This window comes from Phyllostomus discolor, chromosome 2 (assembly GCF_004126475.2).
Source record: "Phyllostomus discolor isolate MPI-MPIP mPhyDis1 chromosome 2, mPhyDis1.pri.v3, whole genome shotgun sequence".
Taxonomy (NCBI): Eukaryota; Metazoa; Chordata; class Mammalia; order Chiroptera; family Phyllostomidae; genus Phyllostomus; species Phyllostomus discolor.
The window spans coordinates 112600531-112606402 of NC_040904.2; the positions used below are offsets into that span (position 1 = coordinate 112600531).

General features: G+C 45.7%; 1 pseudogene; it reads left to right on the top strand.

The window, feature by feature from the left end:
* The first annotated feature begins 1173 nt into the window (after positions 1–1173).
* LOC114490794 lies at positions 1174–2227 on the top strand (annotated as a pseudogene).
* Positions 2228–5872: the final 3645 nt, after the last annotated feature.

Consider the following 5872-nt stretch of genomic DNA (forward strand, 5'->3'; position numbering starts at 1 on the left):
ATGTGTCCTGACAGGGGATTGAACTCAGAACCTAGGCAGATTGAGATGATGCTCTAACTAATTGAGCCACCTGGCCAGGGTAAAGTCTTTCATCTTGTACAGCTCTTTAGAACACCTTCCAATTTACTAGATGGGATGCTGCCTGATTCATGAATCCTTCAACTAGATCTTTAAATTTACGCGGCTGAGTTTTTGATGCTTAGATAGTTGTAAATAATATTATTATTAACATGGTATCTTTTTGCCAAAATTTATTCTATTTTTTCCTAAGAGTGTTAATTGCATAATCTTCATTTTTTATTTTTATTTTTTAAATTAGTTTATTGTTGTTCAATTACAGTTGTCTGCATTTTCTCCCCACCACTCCCCCCCACCCTAGCCAAACCCACCTCCCTCCCTTGCTTCCACCCTCCTCTTTGGTTTTGTCCTTGTGTCCTTTACAGTAGTTCTGAAAACCCTTCTCCCCTCTGACCCTTCCCCCTCCCCTCTGACTATTGTTAGAGTGTTCTTAATTTCATAATCTTCCTTTAAGTAGAGAAGAGTCAGATAAAAATTCTTCCATTTTAAAGATTAGGAAACAAGAAACAATGGTTCACAGACCATTGGGGAAAATACATTCCATTTCATCTAGTCACACTGAGGTGTACTATCCTTGTCTATTTTGTAATAAGTATATATCAGACACTATTAGATATCAAGCTTGATAGGACTATTGTCAAACAGATAATTTTATATTTACCCCAATGTTATCTATGGCATAAGGTCTATTTGGTTACTTAGTTGTGCCAAGTTTTTTAAAACAGTTGCGATAAAAGGTGAGCATAAGAACTCAACGATGAGCCTGGTGCTTCCCTCCTGCCTAAGCCAGCATGATCCAGCAGGGCCCCAGTGCGTCCCCTACTCCATCTGGACGAACATATTGGCAGCCTCAGACCGCCCTTAAGGAGGGTGACTGAGACGTTATGGGCCACGCGCTGTGTATCTGCTCTCTGAGAACTGTCATCATTGACAATAAGCGCTACCTCTTCATCCAGAAGCTGGGGGAGGGTGGATTCAGCTATGTAGACCTAGTGGAGGGATTACATGACGGACACTTCTACGCCCTGAAGTGAATGGTGTGTCACGAGCAGCGGGACCAGGAAGGGGCCCAGCGAGAAGCAGACATGCATCGCCTCTTCCAACACCCAAACGTCCTTCACCTTGTGGCTTATTGTCTGAGGGAGTAGGGCACTAAACATGAGGGCTGGCTGCTGCTACCCTTCTTCAAGAGAGGTATGTTGTGGGATGAGATAGAGAGTCTGAAAGACAAAGGCAACCTCTTGACTGAAGAACAAATCCTTCAGCTGCTGCTGGGTATCTGCCGAGGTCTTGAGGCAATTCATGCCCAGGGTTATGCCCACAGGGACCTGAAGCCCACCAATGTCTTGCTTGTTGATGAGGGGCAGCTCAGGGGAGATGAGGGGTTTTAATGGACTTGGGTTCCATGAATCAAGCACAGATCCATGTGGAGGGCTCCTGCCAGGCTCTGGCTCTGCAGGATTGGGCAGCCCAGCAGTGCACCATTTCCTACTGGGCCCCAGAGCTGTTCTCTGTGCAGAGTCAGTGTGCCATCGATGAGCAGACTGATGTCTGGTCTCTAGGCTGTGTGTTATAAGCTATGATGTTTGGAGAAGGCCCTTATGACATGGTGTTCCAGAAGGGTGACAGTGTGGCCCTGGCTGTGCAGAACCAACTCAACATCCCACAGAGCCCCAGGCATTCTTCAGCATTGCGGCAGCTGCTGGCCTCAATGATGACTGTGGACCCCCACCAGTGCCATCACATTCCTGTCCTCCTCAGTCAGTTGGAGGCACAGCAACCCCCATCTCCAGGCCAGCACACTACCCAAATCTAACCAAACCAGTGGCCACGTTGAGGTGGCCCCTGTGCCTTGGAACAAATCTGCCATCCCTCACTGGAATCTCTTTTCTTTCTATCCAGGCCTGCTCTCTTATGGTTGGGGGTAAGGGGGTTGGGGAGAGTCAGCTCGGTCTTCTATCTCTGCTGTGTTCTCTTACCCCCAGAACAGCTGGACAGGGAACCTGAGTTGCAGTGGGTAAGGGTGGGTATGGGGAAAGGGAAACTGAGAGAATATAGTAAAGGCTCTGAGCAGGACTGCTGAACTTAAATCATGGTCTGCCTCCAAGTCTGGGAGCAGGAGAATGCATAAATAAAAGAATAAAGTGAGCCCTGCCTGGTCTGGCTCAGTGGATTGAGTGCCAGCCTGTGAACCAAAGGGTTGCCTGTTGTATTCCCAGTCAGAGCACATGCTTGGGTTGTGAGCCAGGTGCCCAGTGGGGGGGGGGGGGTGCACAAGAGACAACCACACATTGTTGTTTCTCTCCCTTTCTCCCTCCCTTCCCCTCTCTCTAAAAAATAAGTAAATAAAATCTTTAAAAAATAAAGGGGGGAAAAAAAGAACTCAAAGATGAAAACTAAGATTTTCCTTTCCAGCAAGATGGAGGCATAGGTAGACACACTGTGCCTCCTCACACAACCAAAATAAGGACAACAACAATTTAGAAACAAAATAACAACCAGAACTGATAGAAAATTGAACTGTATAGAAGTCGGATAACCAAGAATTCAAAACAGACACATTCATTCAGACTGGTAGGAAGGGCGGAGTTGGGTGGCTGGGCAGAGAGGGGTCACAGCACAGAAAGCGGTTGCACCAGGCACACAAGATGGCAGTGGGCAGACCCTGGGCATGCAGGCGGTGGCTGGCAGACCCCAGGCGCAGGATGGCAACAGGCAGACCCAGTGAGGTGGCGATTGTGAAGCAAAGCACTGTGTGCAAGGAGGCTGGCTGACCGAGTGGTCTCCCATCCATGCACAGATAAACCAGGTGAAACTGGGGAGTGAGACAGACCACACAACCCAGGGTGCCAGCGCCAGGAATTAAGGCCTCAAAACACTGATTGAAAACACCTGTGGGGGTTGAGGTGCAGGCAGAGACTCCCAGCCTCACAGGAGAGTTGGTTGGAGAGACCCACAGGGTCCAAGAATGTACACAAGCCCACTCACATGGGACTCAGCACCAGACAAGCCCAGTTTGCTTGGGGGAAGTGGTGGAAGGGACTGAAATCTGGCAGAGAGCGGACCAAGTGTCATTGTTCCCTCTCAGACCCCACCCCCACATACAGCATCACAGCCCAGCAACTGGGTTGCCCCGTCCTGGTAAACACCTATGGCTCTGCCCCTCATATGTAAAAGGCGAGACAAGACAAAAAAAAATGGCCCAAACAAAAAAACAGATCAAAGCTCCACAGCAAATACAACCAAATGACTAAGAGATAGACAATCTATCAGATGCACAGTTCAAAGCACTGGTGATCAAGATGCTCACAGAATTGGTTGAATTTGGTCACAAATTAGATGAAAAAATGAAGGCTACACTAAGTGAAATGAAGGAAAATGCACAAGGAACCAAGAGGCATCGGAAGAAAACTGGGACTCAAATCAATGGAGTGGACCAGAAGGAAGAAAGAAACAACCAAACAGAAAAGAATGAAGAAACAAGAATTCAAAAAAATGAGGAGAGGCTTAGGAACCTCCAAGATACCTTTCAACATTCCAACATCTGAATTATAGGGGTACCAGGAGGGGAAGAGGAAGAGCAAGTGGAAAAGTTATTTGAACAAATAATAAAGGAGAACTTCCCCAATCTGGCAAAGGAAATAGACTTCCAGGAAGTCCAGGAAGCTCAGAGAGTCCCAAAGAAATTGGACCCAAGGAGGAACACACCAAGGCACATCATAATTACATTAGCCAAGGTAAAAATGAAGGAGAGAATCCTAGAAGCAGCAAGAGATAAGGGGACAGTTACCTACAAAGGAGTTCTCATCAGACTGTCAGCAGATTTCTCAAAAGAGATCCTGCAGGCAAGAAGAGGCTGGAAAGAAGTATACCAAGTCATGAAAGGCAAAGACCTACATCCAAGATTGCTCTATCCAGCAAAGCTTTCATTTAGAATGGAAGGGCAGATAAAGTGCTTCTCAGATAAGGTCAAGTTAAAGGAGTTCATCATCACCAAACCCTTATTATATGAAATGTTAAAGGGACTTATCTAAGAAAAAGAAGGTAAAAAACATGTAGAATAAAATGAGAACAAACTCACAATTATTAACAACCACACCTAAAACAAAAACAAAAACAAACTAAGCAAACAACTAGAACAGGAACAGAACCACAGAAATGGAGATCACATGGAGGGTTAGCAACAGGGGAGTGGGAGGAGGAGAGAGGGGGAAAAGGTACAGAGAATAAGTAGCATAGATGGTAGGTAGAAAATAGACAGGGGAAGAATAATATGGGAAATGTGGAAGCTAAAGAACTTAGGACATGTGGACATGAACTAAAGTGGGGAATGTGGGTGAGAGAGGGTGTGCAGGGTGGAGGGGAATGAAGAGAGGGAAATGGGACAACTGTAATAGCATAATCAATAAAATATATTTAAAACAAAACAAAACAAAAACCTCCAAAACTAAGATTTTCCTTTCCAGAGTAAGAAGCAATTATAATTTGCAATTTAATTAGGAAAACACAATTAAAGGAATCAAGAATGTCTATTCTCCTGCTGAATATTAAAGTTCACCACAAATGAGACCCTCATTTGAAATGTGGTTGTGGCTAATTCGCAACAGTCTGTGGGCTGGAACAAATGCCTTCTCAGGGCTAGACAATGAACTCCTCGGGGGCCAGAGATCAACGATCTTTCACGAAGCAAATGCTATGAAGTGCATAACTTAGAATATGCCCATCTACTGCCATATTTCACAGCATGTAATGTATTCCCCTGTATTTTTTCTTGATATCTGATATGCAATGGCTTAGATGTATCACATGCTTGGGCTTATCAATAAATTATTGATATATGGACACTGAGCTGAATCCAAGGCAAAGCTGCCTGATCTCTGCAAACAAGCTGAGTAAATTCCCAAGGCACTAGGCCACTGAGTAGAGGTAGAGGTAGGGCGGTAGGTCTAATCCCTGACCCTGGGATAAGAAGAGAAGCCCAGTTTGCCAGCCACGTGTTCAGAACAGCATGATCAAGGAAAAGGATGGGAGGAGAAAAGTCAAATGCTGGGTGCTGGTCTGCTAGATCTGGCTCTGCCAATGAAAGCTGTGTGACTTTAAGTAAAATTTCTACTTCTCTGAGCCTTCCTTATTTCTCCTGTAAGAGAAATGAAGCAGTCACATGTCATAAAAAAAAAGAAAAGAAAAGGAAGGGAAAGGTATTAGGCAATGGGAAGATATATAAAGGCACAGTGCAAAGTCCGCTTTCTTCTTTTAAAGCAAACTGCATGCAGGTAAAGGGAACTTCTTCCCCATCCCATTGGCTGATCAAACAGGTGTGCCATGCAGACCTTGCCATGGTTGTTCCTTGGTCTTTGTTTCTGTCTCTCCAGTGGGCACTACACCAACAGCAGTGGGCCGTCAAGACATTTATGCTCATTCTGACACTCCAGTTTGTACACCTGCCAGGTGCTGGTCTAGGAGCTGCAGATACTGTCATGGACCAGAAAACCCACACAAATCCTGCTCCCATGGACCTTCTAGGTGTGTCAGGGCACACCCACCAAAGCAGGCAAATCAATACATGATACTTACATCAGCTGTTGGTGAGAAGCTCTTTGAGGAAAACAGCTGGTTGAAGGGTCAGGTCCCATTGGAGATGGCTGCCATTTTAGCTGGGTAGGGCTTCCCTGATAAGTTGGCACCCAGCAGAGTCTGAATGAAAGGAAGGCAGGTGTCCCCACAGTCCCCAGGTAAGAGCAGAGAGCAGATAGTTAGGGCAAAGGTCATGAGGGTAGTGTGAGCTTCAGGTGTT